Source organism: Moschus berezovskii, chromosome 1, assembly GCF_049115385.1.
Source record: "Moschus berezovskii isolate FMDL1 chromosome 1, NW_MosBer_1.0, whole genome shotgun sequence".
Classification (NCBI taxonomy): Eukaryota; Metazoa; Chordata; class Mammalia; order Artiodactyla; family Moschidae; genus Moschus; species Moschus berezovskii.
The window spans coordinates 17,051,622-17,076,025 of NC_142460.1; the positions used below are offsets into that span (position 1 = coordinate 17,051,622).

Sequence of the window (24,404 nt, forward strand, 5' to 3'; positions counted from 1 at the left end):
GCGCCAAATTACCACATCTCCCATGGAAGGGATAATTTTGTGGTGTTTCTGGAGTTGAGGGGGGAAGCAGGGGGTACTTCTCGAGTTACAACGTGGACTTCAGGAACTCACTGGAGTTACTTCAGGGTAGTCCAGTCCCCTTTTGTGCTGGAACGGAACTTCAGGATTACTCTCTAGCCTTTAAATGGGAATATTGCCTCTTCTCGATTTGACTCCATAAAATTTGTTCTCCTCTCCTATGAGGACGGATGTTAGGGAACATTCTGAGTTGCATAAATGGAGTCAACTACCCTTTTGCCTTTCAAGCGGGCATGTGGGATTTCTCTTGAGATTCTGCAGTGCAAAACTTCCTCATCTTGCATTGAGGGCATAATTTTGTGGTCTTTCTCGAATTGCGGCGGTAAGCTTGGGGTACTTTTTGAGGTGCGACGGGACCTCAGAAACTCAGTCGAGTTCCTTCAGAGAAGTCAGGTCTCCTTTTTTGCTGGAAGGGGAACTTCCGGATTACTCTCCAGCCCTTTAAAGGGACTAGGCCTCTTCTCGACTTGAGTCCATAAAATGAGTTGTCCTCTGCAATGGGGACAGATGATAGGAAACTTTCTGAATGCAATAAGGTGTGTAAAATACCCTTTTGCCTTTCAAGCGGGAATGTGGTATTTCTCTTGAGATTCTGCAGCCCAAAATTAGCTCATCTCGCATTGAGGGGACAATTTTCTGATGATTCTTGAGTTTCAGCGGGAAGCAGGGTGTACTTCTCGAGTTACAACGGGGACCTCAGGAACTCACTGGAGTTACTTCATGGAAGTCAGGTCCCCTTTTGTGCTGGAAAGGGAACGTCCGTATTACTTTTGAGCCCTTTAAAGGAAATAGGGCTTCTTCTCGAGTTGAGTCCATAAAGTGTGTTCTCCTCTCCAATGGGGACGGATGTTAGGGAACATTCTGAGTCGCATAAAGGGAGTGAAGTTCCCTTTTGCCTTTGAAGCGGGAATGTGGGATTTCTCTTGAGATTCTGCAGTGCAAAATTTCCTCATCTAGCATTGAGGGCATAATATTGTTGTGTTTTCGAATGGCAGCGGAAAGCTGGTGGTACTTTTCATGTGCGATGGGGACCTCAGGAACTCACTCGAGTTACTTCAGGGAAGTCAGGTCCCATTTGTGCTGGAAGGGGAACTTCCGGATTACTCTCGAGCCCTTTAAAGGGAATAGGCCTCTTCTCCATTTGAGTCCATAAAATGTGTTCTCCTCTCCAATGGGGACAGATGATAGGAACTTTCTGAATGGGATAAAGTGAGTAAAGTACCCTTTTGCCTTTCAAGCGGGAATGTGGGATTTCTCTTGAGATTCTGCAACGTAAAATTTCCTCATCTCGCACTGAGGGCAAAATTTCGTGGTATTTCTCGAATTGTGGCGGGAAGCTGGGGGTACGACTGGAGTTGCGATGGGAAGCTCAGGAACTCACTTGAGTTATTTCAGAGAAGTCAGGTCGCCTTCTGTGCTGAAACGGGAACTTCCGGATTACTCTTTAGCCCTTTAATGGCAATGGGGCCTCTTCTCGTGTTGAATCCATAAAGTGTGTTCTCCTCTCCATTGGGGATGGTAGGTAGGGAATTTTTTGTGTGGCATAAAGTGTGTAAAGTACACTTTTGCCTTTCAAGCGGGAATGTGGGGTTTCTCTTGAGAATCTGCAGCGCAAAACTACCTCATCTGGCATTGAGGGGATAATTTTGTGGTGTTTCTCGATTTGCGACGGGAACCTCAGGTACTCACTCGGGTTGCTTCAGGGAAGTCAAGTTCCCTTTTGTTTTGGAAGGGGAACTTGTGGATTACTCTCCAGCCCTTAAATGGGAATATTGCCTCTTCTGTATTTGAGTCCATAAAATGTGTTCTCTCCACTGAGCATGGATATTAGGAAACATTCTGAGTCGCTTAAAGGAGTCAAGTACCCTTTTTCCTTTCAAGCGGGAATGTGGGGTTTCTCTTAAGATTCTGCAGCGCAAAATTTCCTCATCTCGCATTGAGCCCATAATTTTGTGGTGTTCCTCGAGTTGCGGCGTTAAAAAGGGGGTACTTCTCGAGTTGGAGTTGCGACGGGAAGCTCAGGAAATCGCTCGGGTTGCTTCAGGGAAGTCAAGGCCCCTTTTGTTTTGGAAGGGGAACTTCCGGGTTCCTCTGGAGATGAAAAATGGGAATACTTCGTCTTCTCGATTTGAGTCCATAAAGTGTGTTCTCCACCCACTGAGGACAGAGGTTAGGGAACATTCTGAGTCGCATAAAGGGAGTCAAGTACCCTTTTGCCTTTGAAGCGGGCATGTGGGTTTTCTCTTGAGATTCTGCAGCGCAAAATTTCCTCATCTCGCATTGAGGGATAATTTTGTGGTGTTTCTCGAATTGTGGCGTGATGCTGGCGGTAATTCTCGAGTTGCATCACGGACCTCAGGAACTCACTGGAGTTACTTCAGGGAAGTCAGGTCCCCTTTTGTGCTGGAAGGGGAACTTGCGCATTACTCTCTAGACATTAAATGGGACTATTGCCTCTTCTCGAGTTGAGTCCATAAAATGTGTTCTCCTCTCTAATCGTGCCGGTTTTTAGGGAATTTTCTGAGGGGCATAAAGTGTGTCAAGTAATTTTTTGCCTTTCAAGCGGGAATGTGGGATTTCTTTTGAGATTCTGCAGCGCAAAATTACCTCATCTCGCAATGAGGGGAAATTTTTCTGATGATTCCTGAGTTTCAGCGGGAAGCAGGGTGTAATTCTCGAGTTACAACGGGGGCCTCAGGAACTCACTGGAGTTACTTCAGGGAAGTCAGGTCCCCTTTTGTGCTGGAAAGGGAACGTCCATATTACTTTTGAGCCCTTTAAGGGTATAGGGCCTCTTCTCGAGTTGAGTTCATAAAGTGTATTCTCCTCTCCAATGGGTACGGATGTTAGGGAAATTTCGGGTGGCATAAAATGTGTCAAGTACCCTTTTGCCTTTGAAGCGGGAATGTGGGATTTCTCTGGAGATTGTGCAGCGCCAAATTTCCTCATCTCGCATGGAGGGGATATTTTTGTGGTGATTCTCCATTTGCAGAGGGAAGCAGTGGGTACTTTTCGATTTGCGCCGGGAACCTCAGGAACTCCCTGGGGTTGCTTCAGGGAAGTCAAGGCCCCTTTTGTGGTGGAAGGGGAAATTCCGGGTTACTCTGGGGCCGTTAAATGGGAATATTACGTCTTCTCGATTTGACTCCATAAAATATGTTCTCCTCTCCTATGAGGACGGATGTTAGGGAACATTCTGAGTTGCATAAAGGGAGTCAACTACCCTTTTGCCTTTGAAGCGGGCATGTGGGATTTCTCTTGAGATTCTGCAGTGCAAAACTTCCTCATCTTGCATTGAGGGCATAATTTTGTGGTCTTTCTCGAATTGCGGCGGTAAACTTGGGGTACTTTTTGAGGTGCGACGGGGCCCTCAGAAACTCAGTGGAGTTCCTTCAAAGAAGTCAGGTCTCCTTTTTTGCTGGAAGGGGAACTTCCGGATTACTCTCCAGCCCTTTAAAGGGAATAGGCCTCTTTTCGATTTGAGTCGATAAAATGAGTTGTCCTCTGCAATGGGGACAGATGATAGGAAACTTTCTGAATGGAATAAAGTGTGTAAAATACCCTGTTGCCTTTCAAGCGGGAATGTGGGATTTCTCCTGAGATTCTGCAGCCCAATATTACCTCATCTGTCATTGAGGGGACAATTTTCTGATGATTCTTGAGTTTCAGCGGGAAGCAGGGTGTACTTCTCGAGATAGAACAGGGACCTCAGGAACTCACTGGAGTTACTTTATGGAAGTCAGGTCCCCTTTTGTGCTGGAAAGGGAACGTCCTTATTACTTTTGAGCCCTTAAAGGGAATAGGGCCTCTTCTGGAGTTGAGTCCATAAAATGTGTTCTCCTCTCCAATGGGGACGGATGTTAGGGAACATTCTGAGTCGCATAAAGGGAGTGAAGTTCCCTTTTTCCTTTGAATCGGGAATGTGGGATTTCTCTTGAGATTCTGCAGTGCAAAATTTCCTCATCTCGCACTGAGGGTAAAATTTCGTGGTACTTCTCGAATTGTGGCGGGAAGCTGGGGGTACGACTGGAGTTGCGATGGGAAGCTCAGGAACTCACTTGAGTTATTTCAGAGAAGTCAGGTCGCATTTTGTGCTGAAACGGGAACTTCCGGATTACTCTTTAGCCCTTTAATGGCAATGGGGCCTCTTCTCGTGTTGAATCCATAAAGTGTGTTCTCCTCTCCAATGGGGACGGAAGGTAGGGAACTTTCTGTGTGGCATAAAGTGTGTAAAGTACACTTTTGCCTTTCAAGCGAGAATGTGGGGTTTCTCTTGAGAATCTGAAGCGCAAAATTACCTCATCTGGCATTGAGAGGATAATTTTGTCGTGTTTCTCGATTTGCGACGGGAACCTCAGGTACTCACTCGGATTGCTTCAGGGAAGTCAAGTTCCCTTTTGTTTTGGAAGGGGAACTTCTGGATTACTCTCCAGCCGTTAAATGGGAACATTGCCTCTTCTCTATTTGAGTCCATAAAATGTGTTCTCTCCACTGAGCAGGGATATTAGGAAACATTCTGAGTCGCTTAAGGGAGTCAAGTACCCTTTTTCCTTTCAAGCGGGAATGTGGGGTTTCTCTTAAGATTCTGCAGCGCAAAATTTCCTCATCTCGCATTGAGCCCATAATTTTGTGGTGTTCCTCGAGTTGCGGCGTTAAAAAGGGGGTACTTCTCGAGTTGGAGTTGCGACGGGAAGCTCAGGAAATCGCTCGGGTTGCTTCAGGGAAGTCAAGTCCCCTTTTGTTTTGGAAGGGGAACTTCCGGGTTCCTCGGAGATGAAAAATGGGAATACTTCCTCTTCTCGATTTGAGTCCATAAAGTGTGTTCTCCACCCCCTGAGGACAGAGGTTAGGGAACATTCTGAGTCGCATAAAGGGAGTCAAGTACCCTTTTGCCTTTGAAGCGGGCATGTGGGTTTTCTCTTGAGATTCTGCAGCGCAAAATTTCCTCATCTCTCATTGAGGGGATAATTTTGTGGTGTTTCTCGAATTGTGGCAGGAAGCTGGCGATAATTCTCGAGTTGCATCACGGACCTCAGTAACTCACTGGAGTTACTTCAGGGAAGTCAGGTCCCCTTTTGTGCTGGAAGGGGAACTTGCGCATTATTCTCTAGACTTTAAATAGGAATATTGCCTCTTCTCGAGTTGAGTCCATAAAATGTGTTCTCCTCTCCAATCGTGCCGGTTTTTACGGAATTTTCTGAGGGGCATAAAGTGTGTCAAGTAATTTTTTGCCTTTCAAGCGGGAATGTGGGATTTCTTTTGAGATTCTGCAGCGCAAAATTACCTCATCTCGCAATGAGGGGAAAATATTCTGATGATTCCTGAGTTTCAGCGGGAAGCAGGGTGTAATTCTCGAGTTACAACGTGGACCTCAGGAACTCACTGGAGTTACTTCATGGAAGTCAGGTCCCCTTTTGTGCTGGAAAGGGAAAGTCCATATTACTTTTGAGCCATTTAAAGGGAATAGGGCCTCTTCTCGAGTTGAGTCCATAAAGTGTGTTCTCCTCTCAAATGGGGACGGATGTTAGGGAACATTCTGAGTCGCATAAAGGCAGTGAAGTACGCTTTTGCCTTTGAAGCGGGAATGTGGGATTTCTCTTGAGATTCTGCAGTGCAAAATTTCCTCATCTCGCATTGAGGGCTTAATATTGTTGTGTTTTCGAATGGCAGCGGAAAGCTGGTGGTACTTTTCATGTGCGATGGGGACCTCAGGAACTCACTCGAGTTACTTCAGGAAAGTCAGGTCCCATTTTGTGCTGGAAGGGGAACTTCTGGATTACTCTGGAGCCCTTTAAAGGGAATAGGCCTCTTCTCCATTTGAGTCCATAAAATGTGTTCTCCTCTCCAATGGGGACCGATGATAAGGAACTTTCTGAATGGGATAAAGTGAGTATAGTACCCTTTTGCCTTTCACACGGGAATGTGGGATTTCTCTTGAGATTCTGCAGCGCAAAATTTCCTCATCTCGCACTGAGGGCAAAATTTCGTGGTACTTCTCGAATTGTGGCGGGAAGATGGGGATACGACTGGAGTTGCGATGGGAAGCTCAGGAACTCACTTGAGTTATTTCAGAGAAGTCAGGTCGCCTTTTGTGCTGTAAGGGGAACTTCCGGATTACTCTTTAGCCCTTTAATGGCAATAGGGCCTCTTCTCGTGTTGAATCCATAAAGTGTGTTGTCCTCTCCAATGGGGACGGAAGGTAGGGAACTTTCTGTTTGGCATAAAGTGTGTAAAGTACAGTTTTGTCTTTCAAGCGGGAATGTGGGGTTTCTCTTGAGAATCTGTAGCGCAAATTTACCTCATCTGGCATTGAGGGGATAATTTTGTGGTGTTTCTCGATTTGCGACGGGAACCTCAGGTACTCACTCGGGTTGCTTCAGGGAAGTCAAGTTCCTTTTTGTTTTGGAAGGGGAACTTCTGGATTACTCTCCAGCCGTTAAATGGGAACATTGCCTCTTCTCTATTTGAGTCCATAAAATGTGTTCTCTCCACTGAGCAGGGATATTAGGAAACATTCTGAGTCGCTTAAGGGAGTCAAGTACCCTTTTTCCTTTCCAGCGGGAATGTGGGGTTTCTCTTAAGATTCTGCAGCGCAAAATTTCCTCATCTCGCATTGAGCCCATAATTTTGTGGTGTTCCTCGAGTTGCGGCGTTAAAAAGGGGTTACTTCTCGAGTTGGAGTTGCGACGGGATGCTCAGGAAATCGCTCGGGTTGCTTCAGGGAAGTCAAGTCCCCTTCTGTTTTGGAAGGGGAACTTCCGGGTTCCTCTGGAGATGAAAAATGGGAATACTTCGTCTTCTCGATTTGAGTCCATAAAGTGTGTTCTCCACCCACTGAGGACAGAGGTTAGGGAACATTCTGAGTCGCATAAAGGGAGTCAAGTACCCTTTTGCCTTTGAAGCGGGCATGTGGGATTTCTTTTGAGATTCTGCAGCACAAAATTTCCTCATCTCGCATTGAGGGATAATTTTGTGGTGTTTCTCGAATTGTGGCGGGAAGCTGGGGGTAATACTCGAGTTGCGTCACGGACCTCAGGAACTCACTGGAGTTACTTCAGGGAAGTCAGGTCCCCTTTTGTGCTGGAAGGGGAACTTGCGCATTACTCTCTAGACATTAAATGGGACTATTGCCTCTTCTCGAGTTGAGTCCATAAAATGTGTTCTCCTCTCTAATCGTGCCGGTTTTTAGGGAATTTTCTGAGTGGCATAAAGTGTGTCAAGTTATTTTCTGCCTTTCAAGCGGGAATGTGGGATTTCTTTTGAGATTCTGCAGCGCAAAATTACCTCATCTCGCAATGAGGGGAAAATTTTCTGATGATTCCTGAGTTTCAGCGGGAAGCAGCGTGTACTTCTCGAGTTACAACGGGGACCTCAGGAACTCACTGGAGTTACTTCAGGGAAGTCAGGTCCCCTTTTGTGCTGGAAAGGGAACGTCCATATTACTTTTGAGCCCTTTAAGGGAATAGGGCCTCTTCTCAAGTTGAGTCCATAAATTGTGTTCTCCTCTCCAATGGGGACGGATGTTAGGGAACATTCTGAGTCGCATAAAGGGAGTCAAGAACTCTTTTGCCTTTGAAGCGGGAATGTGGAATTCTCTTGAGATTCGGCAGCGCAAAATTTCCTCATCTCGCATTGAGGGGATAATATTGTCTTTTCGAATTGGGGCGGGAATCGGGGGGTCCTTTTTGAGGTGCAACGGGGACCGCAGGAACTCACTCGAGTTACTTCAGGAAAGTCAGGTCCCCTTTTGTGCTGGAAGGAGAACTTCCCGATTACTCTCGAGCCCTTTAAAGGGAATAGGCCTCTTCTCCATTTGAGTCCATAAAATATGTTCTCCTCTCCAATGGGGACAGATGATCAGGAACTTTCTGAATGGAATAAAGTGAGTAAAGTACCCTTTTGCCTTTCAAGCGGGAATGTGGGATTTCTCTTGAGATTCTGCAACGCCAAATTTCCTCATCTTGCATTGAGGGGACAATTTTCTGATGATTCTTGAGTTTCAGCGGGAAGCAAGGTGTACTTCTCGAGTTACAACGGGGGCCTCAGGAACTCACTGGAGTTACTTCAGGGAAGTCAGGTCCCCTTTTGTGCTGGAAAGGGAACGTCCATATTACTTTTGAGCCCTTTAAGGGGAATAGGGCCTCTTCTTGAGTTGAGTCCATAAAGTGTGTTCTTCTCTCCAAAGGGGACGGATGTTAGGAAACATTCTGAGTTGCATAAATGGAGTTAAGTACCTTTTTGCCTTTGAAGCGGTCATGTGGGATTTCTCTTGAGATTCTGCAGCGCAAAATTTCCTCAGCTCCCATCTCTTATTATGGTGTTTCTCGAATTGCGATGGGAAGCTGGGGGTACTTCTCGAGGTGCTATGCAGACCTCAGGAACTCACTCGAGTTACTTCAGGGAAGTCAGGTCCCCTTTTGTGCTGGAAAGTTAAATTCCCTATGACTTTTGAGCCCTTTAAGGTAATAGAGCCTCTTCTCGAGTTGAGTCCATAAAGTGTGATCTCCTCTCGATGGGGACGGATGTTAGGGAAATTTCTGAGTGGCATAAAGTGTGTCAAGTACGCTTTTGCCTTTCAAGTGGGAATGTTGGATTTCTCTTGAGATTCTGCAGCGCCCAATTTCCTCATCTCGCATTGAGGGGATTATTTTGTGGTGATTCTACCTTTGCAGAGGGAAGCAGTGGGTACTTTTCGATATGCGACGGGAACCTCAGGAACTCCCTGGGGTTGCTTCAGGGAAGTCAAGGCCCCTTTTGTGTTGGAAGGGGAAATTCCGGGTTACTCTGGAGATGTTAAATGGGAATATTGCCTCTTCTCGATTTGAGTCCATAAAGTGTGTTCTCCACCCACTTAGATCGGATGTTATGGAACATTCTGAGTCGCATAAAGGAAGTCATCTACCCTTTTGCATTTCAAGAGGGCATGTGGCATTTCTCTTGAGATTCTGCAATGCAAAATTTCCTCATCTCCCATTGAGGGGATAATTTTGTGGTGTTTCTTGAATTGTGTCGTGAAGCTGTGGGTAAATCTCCAGTTGCGTCATGGATCTCAGCAGCTCACTGGAGTTACTTCAGGGAAGTCAGGTCCCCTTTTGTGCTGGAAAGGGAACGCCATATTACTTTTGAGCCCTTTAAAGGGTATATGGCCTCTTCTCGAGTTGAGTCCATAAAGTGTGTTCTCCTCTCCAAAGGGGACGGATGTTAGGAAACATTCTGAGTTGCATAAATGGAGTCAAGTACCTTTTTGCCTTTGAAGTGGTCATGTGAGATTTCTCTTGAGATTCTGCAGCGCAAAATTTCCTCAGCTCCCATCTCTTATTGTGGTGTTTCTCGAATTGCGATGGGAAGCTGGGGGTACTTCTCAAGGTGCTATGCAGACCTCAGGAACTAACTCGAGTTACTTCAGGGAAGTCAGGTCCCCTTTTCTGCTGGAAAGGTAAAGTCCGTATTACTTTTGAGCCCTTTAAAGGGAATAGTGCCTCTTCTCGAGTTGAGTCCATAAAATGTGATCTCCTCTCCGATGGGGACGGATGTTAGGGAAATTTCTGAGTGGCATAAAGTGTGTCAAGTACGCTTTTGCCTTTCAAGTGGGAATGTGGGATTTCTCTTGAGATTCTGCAGCAAAAAATTTCCTCATCTCGCATTGAGGGGATAATTTTGTGGTGTTTCACGAATTGTGGCGGGAAGCTGGGGGTAATTCTCAAATTGCATCACGGACTTCCGCAACTCACTGGAGTTACTTCAGGGATCTCAGTTCCCCTTTTGTGGTGGAAGGGAAACTTCCGGTTTACTCTCTAGACATTAAATGGGAATATTGCCTCTTCTCGATTGAGTCCATAAAATGTGTTCTCCTCTCCAATCGTGCCGGTTTTTAGGGAAATTTCTGAGTGGCATAAAATGTGTGAAGTTCTTTTTTGCTTTTCATTCGTGAATTTGGGATTTCTCTTGAGATTCTGCAGAGCAAAATTACCTCATCTCGCATTGAGGGGAAAATTTTCTGATGATTCTTGAGTTTCAGCGGGAAGTAGGGTGTACATCTCGAGTTACAACGGGGACCTCAGGAACTCACTCAAGTTACTTCAGGGAAGTCAGGTCCCCTTTTGTGCTGGAAAGGGAACGTCCGGATTGCTTTCCAGCCCTTTAAAGATTATAGTGCTTCTTCTCGTGTTGAGTCAATATAGTGTGTTCTCCTCTCCAATGGGGACAGATATTCGGGAACATTCTGAGTCGCATAAAGGGAGTGAAGTTCCCTTTTGCCTTTGAAGAGGGAATGTGGGATTTCTCTTGAGATTCTGCAGCGAAAAACTTCCTCATCTCGCATTGAGGGGATCATTTTGTGGTGTTTTTCGAATTGTGGCGGGAAGCTGTGGGTATATCTCAGGTTGCCAATGGGACCTCAGGTACTCACTAGAGTTACTTTAGGGATGTCAGGTCCCCTTTTGTGTTGGAAAGGGAACTTCCGGATTGCTCTCCAGTCAATAAATGGGTATATTGCCTCTTCTCCATTTGAGACCATAACGTGTGCTCTCCTCTCCACTGAGAACGGATGTTAGGGAACATTCTGATTCGTGCTGGATTTTAGGGAACTTTCTGAGTGGCATAAAGTGTGTCAAGTACTTTTTTGCCTTTCAAGCGGGAATGTGGGATTTCTCTTGAGATTCTGCATTGCAAAATTACCTCATCTCGCATTGAGGGGACAATTTTGTGATGATTCTTGAGTTTCGGCGGGAAGCAGGGGGTACTTCTCGAGTTGCGACGGGGACCTCAGGAACTCGCTCGAGTTGCTTCAGGGAAGTCAAGTCCCCTTTTGTGCTGGAAGGGGAACTTCCGGGTTACTATCGAGCCGTTAAATGGGAATATTGCCTCTTCTCCTTTTGAGTCCAAAAAGTGTGTTCCCATCTCCCATGAGGAAGGATGTTAGGGAACATTCTGAATCGTATAAAGGGATCAAGTACCCTTTTGCCTTTCAAGCGGGAATGTGGGATTTCTCTTGAGATTCTGCAGCGAAAAATTTCCTCATCTGGCATTCAGGGGATAATTTTGTGTTATTTCTCGAATTGTGGCGGGAAGCTGGGGGTATTCCTCAAGGTGCGACGGGGACCTCAGGAACTCACTCGAGTTACTTCTGGGAAGTCAGGTCACCTTTTGTGCTGGAAGGGGAACTTCCGGATTACTCTCTAGCCCTTTAATTGTAATAGGGCGTCTTCACGTGTTAAATCCATGAAGTGTGTTCTCTTATCCAATGGGGACGGATGTTAGGGAACTGTCTGAGTGGCATAAAGTGTGTCAAGTAGTTTAGATTATCAAGCGGGAATGTGGGATTTCTCTTGAGTTTCTTCAGAGCAAAATTACCTCATCTCGCATTGAGGAGATAATTTTGTCGTGTTTCTTTAGTTGCAGCGGGAAGCCAGGGTTACTTTTGGATTTGCGAAGGTTACCTCAGGAACTCGCTAGGCTTGCTTCAGGGAAGTCAAGTCCCCTTTTGTGTTGGAAGGGGAACTTCCAGGTTACTCTCGACCGTTAATGGGAATATTGCCTCTTGTCAATTTGAGTCCATAATATGTGTTCTCTTCTCCACTGTGGACGGATGTTAGGGAACATTCTGAGTCGCCTAATGGAGTCAAGTACCCTTTTGCCTTTCAAGAGGGAATGTGGCATTTCTCTTGAGATTCTGCAGCGCAAAATTTCCCCATCTTGCATTGAGGGGATAATTTTGTGGTATATCTCGAGTTGCGGCGAGTAGCAGGGGGTACTTCTCAAGTTTCGCGGGGACCTCATGAACTCGCTCGGGTTGCTCAGGGAAGTCAAGTCCCCTTTTGTGTTGGAAGGGGAACTTCCGGGTTACTCTCGGGCCATTAAATGGGAATATTACCTCTTCCATATTTGAGTCCATAAAGTGTATTCTCCACCCACTGAGGAAAATGTTAAGAAACATTCTGAGTCGCATAATGGGAGTCAAGTACCCTTATGTCTTTCAAGAGGTAATGTGGGGTTTCTCTTGAGATTCTGCAGCGCAAAACTTCCTCATCTCGCATTGAGGGGATAATTTTGTGGTGTTTTCGAACTGCGGCGGGAAGCTGTGGGTACATCTCGAGTTGCCAATGGGACCTCAGTTACTAACTAGAGTTACGTCAGGGATGTCAGGTCCCCTTTTGTGTTGGAAAGGGAACTTCTGGATGACTCTCGTGTCCATAAATGTGTGTATTGCCTCTTCTCCATTTGAGACCATAAAGTGTGGTCTCCTCTAAACTGAGGACGGATGTTAGGGAACATTCTGATTCGCATAAATGGAGTCAAGTACCCTTTTGCCTTTCAAGCGGGAATGTGGGATTTCTCTTGAGATTTGGCAGCTCAAAAATTCCTCATCTCGCATTGAGGGGATAATTTTGTGGTGATTCTCCATTTGCAGAGGGAAGCAGTAGGTACTTTTCGATTTGCGACGGGAACCTCAGGAACTCCCTGGGGTTGCTTCAGGGAAGTCAAGGCCCCTTTTGTGTTGGAAGGGGAAATTCCGGGTTACTCTGGAGATGTTAAATGGGAATATTGCCTCTTCTCGATTTGAGTCCATAAAGTGTGTTCTCCACCCACTGAGGACGGATGTTATGGAACATTCTGAGTCGCATAAAGGGAGTCAACTACCCTTTTGCATTTCAAGAGGGCATGTGGCATTTCTCTTGAGATTCTGCAAGGCAAAATTTCCTCATCTCCCATTGAGGGGATAATTTTGTGGTGTTTCTCGAATTGTGCCGTGAAGCTGTGGGTAAATCTCGAGTTGAGTCGTGGACCTCAGCAACTCACTGGAGTTACTTCAGGGAAGTCAGGTCCCCTGTTGTGCTGGAGGGGGAACTTCCAGATTACTCTCTAGACATTAAATGGGAATATTGCCTCTTCTCGAGTTGAGTCCATAAAATGTGTTCTCCTCTCCAATCGTGCCAGTTTTTAGGGAACTTTCTGAGTGGCATAAAGTGTGTCCAGTACTTTTTTGCCTTTCAAGCGTGAATGTGGGATATCTCTTGAGATTCTGCAGTGCAAAATTACCTCATCTCCCATTGAGGGGAAAATATTCTGATGATTCTTGAGTTTCAGCGAGAAGCACGGTGTAATTCTTGAGTTGCGCGGGGACGTCTGGAACTCGCTCAGGTTGCTTCAGGGAAGTCAAATCCCCTTTTGAGTTGGAAGGGGAACTTCCGGGTTACTCTTCAGCCTTTAAATGGGAATATTGCCTCTTCTCGATTTGAGTCCATAAAGTTTGTTCTCCAGCCACTGAGGACGGATGTTAGGAAACATTCTGAGTCGCATTAAGGGTATCAAGTAAAATTTTGCCTTTCAAGCGGGAATGTGGGATTTCTCTTGAGATCCTGCAGCCCAAAATTTCCTCATCTCGCATTGAGGGCATAATTTCGTGGTATTTCTCGAATTGTGACGGGAAGCTGGGGGTACTACTGGAGTTGCGATGGGGACCTCAGGAACTCACTTGAGTTATTTCAGAGAATTCAGGTCACCTTTTGTGCTGGATGGGGAAATTCCGGATATACTCTCTAGCCCTTTAATTGGCATAGGGACTCTTCTCCTGTTAAATCCATAAAGTGTGTTCTACTCTCCAATGGGGACGGATGTTAGGGAACTTTCTGCTTGGCATAAAGTGTGTCAAGTACCCTTTTGCCTTTCAAGCGGGAATGTGGGATTTCCCTTGAGATTCTTCAGCGCAAAATTACCTCAACTCGCATTGAGGAGATAACTTTGTCGTGTTTCTTTAGCTACGGTGGGAAGCCGGGGGTACTTTTGGATTTGCGAAGGGAACGTCAGGAACTCGCTAGGCTAACTTAATGGAAGTCAACTCCCCTTTTGTGTTGGAAGGGGAACTTCCGGGTTACTCTCTACCTTTAATGGGAATATAGCTTCTTCTCGATTTGAGTCCATAATGTGTGTTCTCTTCTCCACTGTGGACGGATGTTAGGGAACATCCTGAGTCGCCTAAAGGGAGTCAAGTACCCTTTTGCCTTTCAAGAGGGAATGTGGGATTTCTCTTGAGATTCTGCAGCACAAAATTTCCCCATTTCGTATTGAGGGGATGATTTTGTGGTATATCTCGAGTTGCTGTTCTTTCTTTCTTTCTTTTTAATTTTAATTGGAGACTAATTACTTTACAATATTGTTCTGGTTTTGCCATACGTTGACATGAATCTGCCCCGGGTGTACATGTGTTCCCCGTCTTGAACCCCCCTCCCACCTCCCTCCCCATCCCATCCCTCTGGGTCATCCCAGTGCACCAGCCCCAAGCATCCTGTATCATGCATTGAACCTGGACTGGCAATTCGTTTCACATATGATAATATACATGTTTCAGTGCCATTCTCCCAAATCATGCCACCCTCGCCCTCTCCCACAGGGTCCAAAAGACTGTTCAGCACACCTGTGTCTCTTTTGCTGTCTTGCATACAGGGTTATCCTTACCATGTTTCTAAATTCCATATATATGCGTTAGTATACTATATTGGTGTTTTTCCTTCTGGCTTACTTCACTCTGTATAATAGGCTCCAGTTCCATCCACCTCATTATAACTGATTCAAATGTATTCTTTTTAATTGCTGCGTAATACTCCATTGTGTATATGTACCACAGCTTTCTTATCCGTTCATCTGCTGATGGACATCTAGGTTGCTTCCTTGTCTTGGCTATTATAAACAGTGCTGCGATGAACGTTGGGGTACATGTATCTCTTTCACTTCTGTTTACTCGGTGTGTATGCCCAGCAGTGGGATTGCTGGGTCATATGGCAGCATTTCCAGTTTTTTAAGGAATCTCCACACTGTTCTCCATAGTGGCTGTACTAGTTTGCATTCCCACCAACAGTGTAAGAGGGTTCCCTTTTCAAATAATGATAGTGAAAATGATCCAAAATCTTGAAAACAAATGGTATTGTTTTATTCTTGCAGATTGATCACCTTCCAACAGAGCTGGAAACTGCATGTTCACAATGTCTGCACCTGGATGCAAAAAATCAAATTCTTCAACAGGAGTTATTGTCAATGAAAGGAAGGCAAAGGAAATGTGAGAAACGAGAGAAAGAGAACAGGAAGTTGGAGCAAGAGGTAGTGAGACTCAAAACTCATATAGAACTGAATATGATAGAACACACTCAAGTTGAGCAGTATAGACGGGAGATTGAAGAAACAGCAAGACAGGATCTCGTAGAGAAATTAAAAGAAGCCAACCTATTTTTGCAGCTTAATTTGCTGACCTGTCATGTACTTGAATTCACTTCACTGTAAATTACATTTTGGGTGTATACAGGTTATGTCGTTCCTCTACTTCCCTTAGAGCAGTGTGTTTTATAGATTTCTGGAAGGAAGGGGGCACTTGTTTCTCCTTGTAAAATTTTCAGTTTCCATCACAGTTGATCTCAGAATGCTTCTCACTTAGAATCCTTTTACTTATAAGACCAGTTGGTTGGTATAAAACAAGACTATGAGGAGGAAAAGAAAATGTGGTTTAGGACTGGCACCATCCTCTTGAATTATTCTTAAGTTGTCTTGTTCAGTTTCTAAATTTTCACTTCATCCTCTTAGTCTTTGAATTATCCGGTTCCTTAAGTACTACTGTAACATTGATTCCACATTAATTTTATAATTCAGATTTAATTCATGTCACATTGATGATTATTTTAATGTTCCGCTTTTCTTATTTTCACATTTAAAATCGCTCTCTGACAGCAAAAGAGACACAGATGTATGGAACAGTCTTTTGGACTCTGTGGGAGAGGGCGAGGGTGGGATGCTTTGGGAGACTGGCATTGAAACATGTATGTTATCATATGTGAAACGAATAGCCAGTCCAGGTTCGATGCACGATACAGGATGCTCAGGGCTGGTGTACTGGGATGACCCAAAAGGATGGGATGGGGAGGGGGGGTTCAAGATGGGGAACACACGTACACCCGGGGCAGATTCATGTCAATGTATGCAAAACCAATACAATAATATAAAGTAATTAGCCTCCAATTAAGTAAATTAAAAAAATAAAATCGCTCTCTGAATTACTGAGTCAAAATTATTCAGGTTATAATCATTAAAAAAATGTATCTTTTAAAATTTGACTTAGATACCAGCAGCATCTCAAGAAAACTTACAGCAGTTCCAAGAGGAGCATATTGCTTCTGTAAGAAGTCCCATGGAACTCAGAATTAAAGACTTGGAATCGGAACTCTCCAAGATGAAAACTTCTCAAGATTCTGATAAAGCGGAGTTGGAAAAATACAAGAAACTCTACCTAGAGGAACTAAAAGTTAGAAAGGGATTGGAAAGTAAACTAGACAAGTAAGTCAAAACCCAGAATCACAGAAAATAAATTTAGTCCATTAATTTGTCTCTGAAGCCTAATTTTGATACAGCTTGTTTCCTGAGATTAGTAGGAAGTGAAAGCTAACGCGATAGTCACTGCTAGAGGGCACCCTAAGAAAAATGAGTAATAATACTATATCCTTGTAAGTTTTCCTTACTTATCCATGTAAGTAAAAGCATGCTTGTGAACTAGGGGAATATTTACACGGGGGTGAAAGGCAGGGTGATTGATAAAGTGTCTGAGACTAACATGGTGACCTGACGGAGGGGGGGTGTGGAGGCTGGAAAGGGCAGATTCAACCTGCAGTGCTGAGTCCAGGTTTCCCTGCCAAAGCAGAGCACTCCTAGGAGGCCTTTCATTAAGTGAAAACAGCATACAGCAAAGAAGCAGGTATCCAAGGACACGTGGTGCTAGTCGATGCCTAAAATAAGTGTACACATGGAAAGCACAGGTGCTCAGACAGGGTTCAGGGCTGTGGAGACTTGATGATGGGATGTGGGGTGTGGCTCCCAGGGAAGGAGCTCGGTGGGGCCGGTCTCCCTGCTTGGGGAGCGCGATGCCTCTCACTGTAAAGACATATACTGAACGCTGTTTAGAGATTTTGCTTTTTGAAATGAAACCAAAAATTCTCTTCAGATTTTTTTTTTTTGATTATGAAATACAGGGGCCGATATAGGCCCTTCGTAGACGTGAAGCAACATAAAATGAACTTTGGAAAAGCGGGGGATACTTTCCATTGTTCCTGGGGTGTTTTAGCCCTTTTGTCACCCACTGATTTTCTCGTCCTCCCCTCGAGATTGTGGCTCTAGGTGATTCCTCAGAGCCAAATGCTTAATGTCTCCGAGGTCATGAGTGAAACGTATGTACAGGGTGGTGCCAGGAAACACTTGAAGGTGACTTTGTGGGATGGCGTGTCTCTTCAGCCCTGAACTGTTTCCTGGAGGCAGGTGTGTCCCAGAGGCAGCAGGTGTCACTGTGAGGCCACCTCCCTTTCTCTCTGACGCCCTTTCTCTCCTCTCCCAACCGTGGCTTGTTACGTAAGGAGCCCCAGACGCATGTGTGCTTCTTTAGAACAAGGATACAGCTATCATTGTTTACAAGAGATCTGCTCTGTGCTTTCAGGGTTCAAACAGTTTAATGGGACATTCCATTTACTATTTGGCAACTTAACAAATGCAAATCATTTAGGGAAGCATGAATGAAACCGGCGTTTTCCATCTTCCGCAGGACTCTTGAGAGGCTGGCAGAGATGAGCACCAAACGTGAGGTGGAGAAACAGCAGAACAGATCTGTACTCAGCACTCTTAGCAGGAGGCCAGTCCTGGAGCCGCCTTGCAGTGGAAACTTCAGGAATACCGTAATGTTCAATTCAAATCTTTGTCCAAGAGCAAACGTAGAGTTTTCCAGCTCAGTTCCACTCCCTTCAAATCACAGCATGGTGACTCACTTGCTCGAGGTTAGTTCTATTATTTTCTTTTCCTTGGGTTTTAGATTTCTTATATGAATGATTCTTGGTTTTAATTTGAACTACTGAGTTGTTTATTTGACTTATGCACACTAAGTAAAAACCGTAATTATTAAATATTTTGATTGTGTTTTCTCCTAGATTTCTCATTTTTGAGAGATACTTATTAACTTCTTAACTTTCTTGAAAATCTGGATTTAAATTCTACTATAGAAATGAAATCTTATTGCCAAGTAACCAAAAGTATACTTCCAGATGTTTGACTTACTTTCTAATTGATTTCACTTTGGCAGTGGTTCATAATCATTTCCGACCTCTGCTGCACCCACCACAGTTTTTTTGCCCTTAAGCCTAAGTGAATGACTGGAATCTAAACACTAGGCCATATGGGTGATTTTTTACTTGAAGGAATCCTAGATAAATCCTTCTTATGAATTAAACAAACTTGTAATACTAAATCAAAAGATTAATTTCTAGTTTTAGGTTATCATTTTTTGTCATTTTCTTACATCTTTAATTGCTATTTTACTGACAGAATTTTGATTTAAATGTCTAAAACATATCTTGGTGAGCAGTTGTAGAATGTTTCTAAGTTCGTACTTAAATCAAATATTTAAAACTTGTAAATGGAGCTCACTTTTGTCTCTGTCTTGACATCACCTGGATGAATGATGACTAAGATAGTAATGACGGGGAGTCTTTAAATTGGAACTAGTTTTCATCGTGTAATCATTGTGATTAAAATATCCAGTCAGAGCACATGGGTTTATGGTTTGGATGGTGTTTTCATGATGTTGGTGATGCAGAGAAAAGTTCAGTTCAGTTCAGTCGCTCAGTCGTGTCTGACTTTTGCGACCCCATGGACTGCAGCACGCCAGGCTTCCCTGTCCATCACCAACTCCCGGTGCTTACCCAGACTCACGTCCATCAAGTCGGTGAGGCCTTCCAACCATCTCATCCTCTGTCGCCCCATTCTCTCTCCTCCCGTCTTCAATCTTTCCCAGCATCAGGGTCTTTTGCAATGCATCGGTTCTTCACATCAGGTGGCCAAAGTTTTGGAGTTTCAGCTTCAGCATCAGTCCTTCCAGTGAATATTCAGGACTGATTTTCTTTCGGATGGACTGGTTAGATCTCTGTGCAGTCCAAGGGACTCTCAAGAGTTTTCTCCAACACCACAGTTCAAAAGTATCAATTCTTTGGCGCTCAGCTTTCTTTATAGTCCAACTCTCACATCCAGAGAAAAGGAGCCCTTGTTAAATGCAATCTCAACCTGTTTTCTCTTTTGGCTTGTTGCCATCATAGAAGAGCAACCTGAGGTTTCTTTGACAGCACTTCGGCTATGTTGGGTCTTAGTTCTTGAGAGCCGTGAACCTGGAGGACATGCTTTAGCTGTGCAGTCACAGAGGGCCTCCAAACACTTCATCCCAAGTCAGACACCTCCCCACGCAGGCCTAAGAGGAGGAAGCAAATGCGTGATCCCCGTCCCTGGGGCAGGCTGCCTACTGCAGACCCAAGTTCTCGGTGCTGTGGGCACATACGTCTTTTCAAAGAGGAGATTGGGAACCATGCAAGCACTTCTTCGTTCCTTCTCCCAAACTCACCCATTAAGTAAATCTCCTCTCTTCTCATGAGGAGGGTAGGAGTATAAGTCATCCTCTTGAAACTCCAGGCTGAGGGAATGAAGTTCAACTGCAGTTTCTGACTGGATTTAGATTATAGTTGAGATTATGCTCATACATTTTTGTATATACTAACTAATGATGACAGCTTGGATAGAAGTATATTAGACAGTAAAGAGAGATCTGTTTTGGGTTTTACATTTTGTCCTAAATAATGCAAAATGTGGAAAATTCATTTGTTGACAAATTTTAATAAGCCAGGTTTTTGTTTTTTTTTTTGATCTGGAGGAGATGAACATCCTTTTATGGATGAATGTCTTCAGTTTGGGCCTGCTTGATTCAACTAAAGATTTTCTCCTTCAAGTTCCCTGCCCTGTGTTTAAAAAACTGTTATGCTGTATAAATTAACTATATCGACTGCTACAAATAGGAGTTCGATAAAAATTTATTCTTGTTCATGCCTTTAAAACATATAATTTAGTTAGAAAGCTACTATGTCATGTCATGCCACAAGCATTATTGAACTATATAATAAGGTTTTACATATTCATTTTCTCTATATTTTAGTTAGAATTTATGTGTGTTTTTCTTAATATGAGGAAGTAGTTGGCATAGGACTCTGGACTCAGTAAGAAGGCCATTGGCTTTGTTACTACTTTTGTAGAGTTCGGAACTTTGACTAAATCAATGACTCTCATACCTTAAAAAAATTTTTTTTTTTTTCAGAATAGACAACCTTTCTTTAAAACAACAAAAACTGTTGTGTGGAACCATATTATATAAAACGGAGACAAGTATAGAGCCCTTTAGATAAGGAGCGTTCAGAGCACATGCAGCTGTGACTTCTGTTCCTAAGCGCTGCAGTGACCCCTGTGGGACCTTCTCCCTCTGTGGGACATAGTTCAGAAACTAGCACTTGTGAGAGAATTCTTCTCACTAAACGTGTTCAGAATTAAATCTTGCTGGTACATGGTTTGCTTGTGTATAATCTTCTAACCTGTCTGTGTTTTCGTTAAATGGAAAAGTTTACAGAAAATTGCAGATGTGTTCTCCTTGTTAACATTCAACTTCAAACTACTTCCTCCATTTCAACACGACGCTCACCTAGAAATTGAAATAAAGGTCTCGGAAGAACATATTTAGGGCAAGAGCTGTTAGAAGAGAATTTAGTGATCTTGTGAGTCATTCTTAGGATTATGGGTATTTCCGTAACCTCTGAAATGATGTGTACTCGATAGACTGACATTTATTGTACTTTTATCAAATTAATCTAAATAGCATTCCATATATATGTTCTCTGGTATCTAAAAGCAGAGTAAGTAGGAATTCATTTTCTTCTATTTATGTGATCATTTTCTGCTACGTAATCTTCAAGTTAGGTCTAGTCTCTAAAAGTATTATTTAAATGTCACATGTATTAAGTTGTGTATCATTTCTCTGATAACATCTCTTGTTTAACTTAAGCGTAAATAATATTTGACTTATTTCAGACGCCGCGGAAGTTGATGGAGAGTATTATTAGAGAACTAGAAGAAGGTAAGTTGCTAAAACATATAAATTAAATTTAGACATTGATTTCTGAAATACTGTAAAGAGTAAGTGGCATCTCTTTTCATTGCTTGTATAACAAATGCTATGTTATATATTTTTCCTTATACATAGCTCATGAAAAATGTGAAAACATGAGCAATCATAGTGAAAAATATCCTTATTCCTTATTTATTTATTATGTTCCAGAGCTTTAAAAAAATCTGGAAAGGTCTGTGTATTTCTTTTCATTTCTGGCTGTGTCCTTCCTCTACTTCTGCCATCCCTGTGGAACTGTCAGCCTGCACCCTGACACTATTCTCAGAAAACGTGGAGTTCATCAACGTCTCGTGTCTGGTAGTGGTTAAGGCTAGGAAACCCAGACTCAAGCAATCACGTTTGTGTAGCTGTCACTTGGTGAGTGACTTTAAAATTTCCCTGTCATTCACTTTCTCACTAGTTTATCTTTTGCCCTCAGGAAAAACAAACACCCACATCAGTTTGGGTCCTGCCAAAGTAGGCGGCCTTATCTCCTTACCACCATCCTCTGCCTCTTAGCTCTGCATCTAAGCAGCCAGACTGTGTAGGATCCCACACGTGCGCTTCCTTACTGCCGGTCTTTGTATTGCTTCTCCCCTCCATCTCCTGTGCTTTCTCCTGTCCTTCCGGTACCTACTTCCACAGCACCTCCACCAAAAAGCTGGCAGGATTGACAAAAACTGGCTGTCCCTTCTAGTGTTCCTTGTGCCATCTTTTGTATGTCTTAGTATTTATGACTGTGTATGGAAATTGCCTGTTCATCTATTTTTCCACTTGATAGCGTATCGTTTTCAGGGTGCACTGGGTCACCTTCATCGTGTACTTCCAGTGCTTGTCACAGCACCTTTGCGCATAGTTACTGAGTAAATGAGTGAAGAGTGAGAAAGCCAGCAGCTCGGATGCTCAGCCACATGTTCAACCGTGGGTAGATAATGCAGCCCTCTTGTGTTTTGTGTCATGTCATGTATAGATATGTTTCATTCTTCAGAACACTAGGAAAGGTCTCAGGTGTTTTTTGTTTTGTTTTAGCTAACACTTTGTTAACTCAAGAATTTTAGATAAACAGTATACTTCTGTCTCTTTCCAGGTGCTGCTGAATGTGAATATGAATTCTCTAGATTTTCCTCTCTATTAGCTAGAGGTGGATCAAATCTGGACTGATGCTAAAGCTGAAACTGCAATACTTTGGCCACCTCATGCGATGAGCTGACTCACTGGAAAAGACTGTGATGCTGGGAAAGGTTGGGAGCGGGAGGAGAAGAGGACGACAGAGAATGAGATGGCTGGATGGCATCACCGACTCTGTGGACATGAGTTTGAGTGAACTCCGGGAGTTGGTGATGGACAGGGAGGCCTGGCGTGCTGTGATTTATGGGGTCGCGGAGAGTCGGACACGACTGAGCGACTGAACTGAACTGAACTGGATCAAATCTGTATCAGGACCTACCTGTGAAAACATCAAATAATATATACAGATTTTGAAGAAAAAAATATATGATTTGAAAACTCAATAGTAAAAATTTCCCTACTGGACTGTTTTCATGAGATTTTAGTTGTTTCCCGTTAAACATGATGAGAAAATCTGTATTAAAAGAAACTCTTTTTGTATTATGTGTGTATCATGAAAATTTAGATGGCATTTTAAGCCATGTTTCTCTGCATCTAACTTACTTTTAAGCAGAAACATCAGCACTGTTGAGTTTTCCATGTTCAAAGTGAAGGTGTTAGTCACTCAGTCGTGTCCGACCCTTTGCGAGCCATGGACTGTAACCCACCAGGATCCTATGTCCCTGGAATTCTCTAGGCAAGAATAATGGATTGGGGAGCCATTCCCTTCTCCAGGGGATCTTCCCGACCCGGGGATCAACTGGAGTCACCTGAATTACAGTTGGATTGTTTACCATAAGAGCCACCAGAGACGCCCTTTACAAACACAAAGTGAGCCCTAATAATTCCAGCTGTTTAAACAGCACCCAAAAAACCAAACTTGTCATTACTATCTAGTGGTGTTGATTGATAGCTTTTTTGTATTTTCCGTTTTCATGTGAAGAGTTGACTCACTGGAAAAGACTCTGATGCTGGGAGGGATTGGGGGCAGGAGGAGAAGGGGACGACAGAGAATGAGATGGCTGGATGGCATCACTGACTCGATGGAGGTGGGTTTGAGTGAACCCCGGGATTTGGTGATGGACAAGAAGGCCTGGCGTGCTGTGATTCATGGGGTCGCAAAGAGTCGGACATGACTGAGCGACTGAACTGAACTGAACTGAACTGATAGACCTAAAGATTTAGCTACTGCTGTTATGTCTACTGTCAATGTTTTGAGGTATAACTGTTAATAGTGGCATAAAACTTACTATATGTACCTTTAAACACTGATTCATAGATCTTTCCTCATGGGGAAATAAGATTTGCCTGAGTTTTTGCCTTTTAAATGGATTAACTTTTCCTAATTTTTATTTTTAATCAGAGGATAATTACTTTACAGTATTGTGATTGTTTCTGCCATACATCAGCCTGAATCAGCCATAGATATACATATGAACCCTCCTTCCTGAACCACCCTCCCACCTCCCTCCGGATTCCAGCCCTCTGCTGCTAAGTCACTTCAGTCGTGTCCGACTCTGTGTGACCCCATAGACGGAAGCCAACTGGGCTCCCCCGTCCCTGGGATTCTCCAGGCAAGAACACTGGAGTGGGTTGCCATTTCCTTCTCCAATGTGTGAAAGTGAAAAGTGAAAGTGAAGTTGCTCAGTCGTGTCTGACCCTTAGCAACCCCACGGACTACAGCCAACCAGGTTCCTCCATCCATGGGATTTTCTAGGCAATAGTACTGGAGTGGCTTGCCATTGCTTTCTCCACCCTCTAGTTTGTCACAAACCACCGGCTTTGGGTTCTCTGCATCATACAGCAAATTCCAAAAAAAAACACATGTACCCCAGTGTTCACTGCAGTTATGTCCATAGCTTTAAAAAAATCTGAAATGTCTATGGATTTCTTTCATTCTTTTCGTTCTATGTATTTCCTAGCATTTACAATAGCTACGGCATGGAAGCAACCTAAATGGCCATCAACAGATGAATGGATAAAGAAGTTGTGTATTATTCAGCCCTAAAAAGGAATGCATTTGAGTCAGTGTTAATTGACTTTTGATGTACTTTTGGAAAGAGTCTTAAAATTAGAGAAAAGTTCCTCACAGATAAATAAGATTTGCCGAAGACTTTTCACCTTTTCTTTACCTATCAACCTATCTATTTTTGTTTCAGTTTGGAAACAGTCTTAAAATTAGAGAAAAATTCCAAGCGCCAGACAAACATTTTCAAAAAACTCCCCT

General features: G+C 43.7%; 1 long non-coding RNA gene across 1 annotated transcript; it reads left to right on the forward strand.

Annotated features, from left to right (window-relative positions):
* Nucleotides 1-14,933: 14,933 nt before the first annotated feature.
* LOC129557780 (uncharacterized) lies at nt 14,934-23,006 on the forward strand. The gene is made up of 5 exons (XR_016037249.1): nt 14,934-15,171; nt 16,181-16,395; nt 17,648-17,876; nt 20,995-21,040; nt 22,158-23,006. It is a non-coding gene; the product is annotated as an uncharacterized LOC129557780 (long non-coding RNA).
* The last annotated feature ends 1,398 nt before the right edge of the window (nt 23,007-24,404 follow it).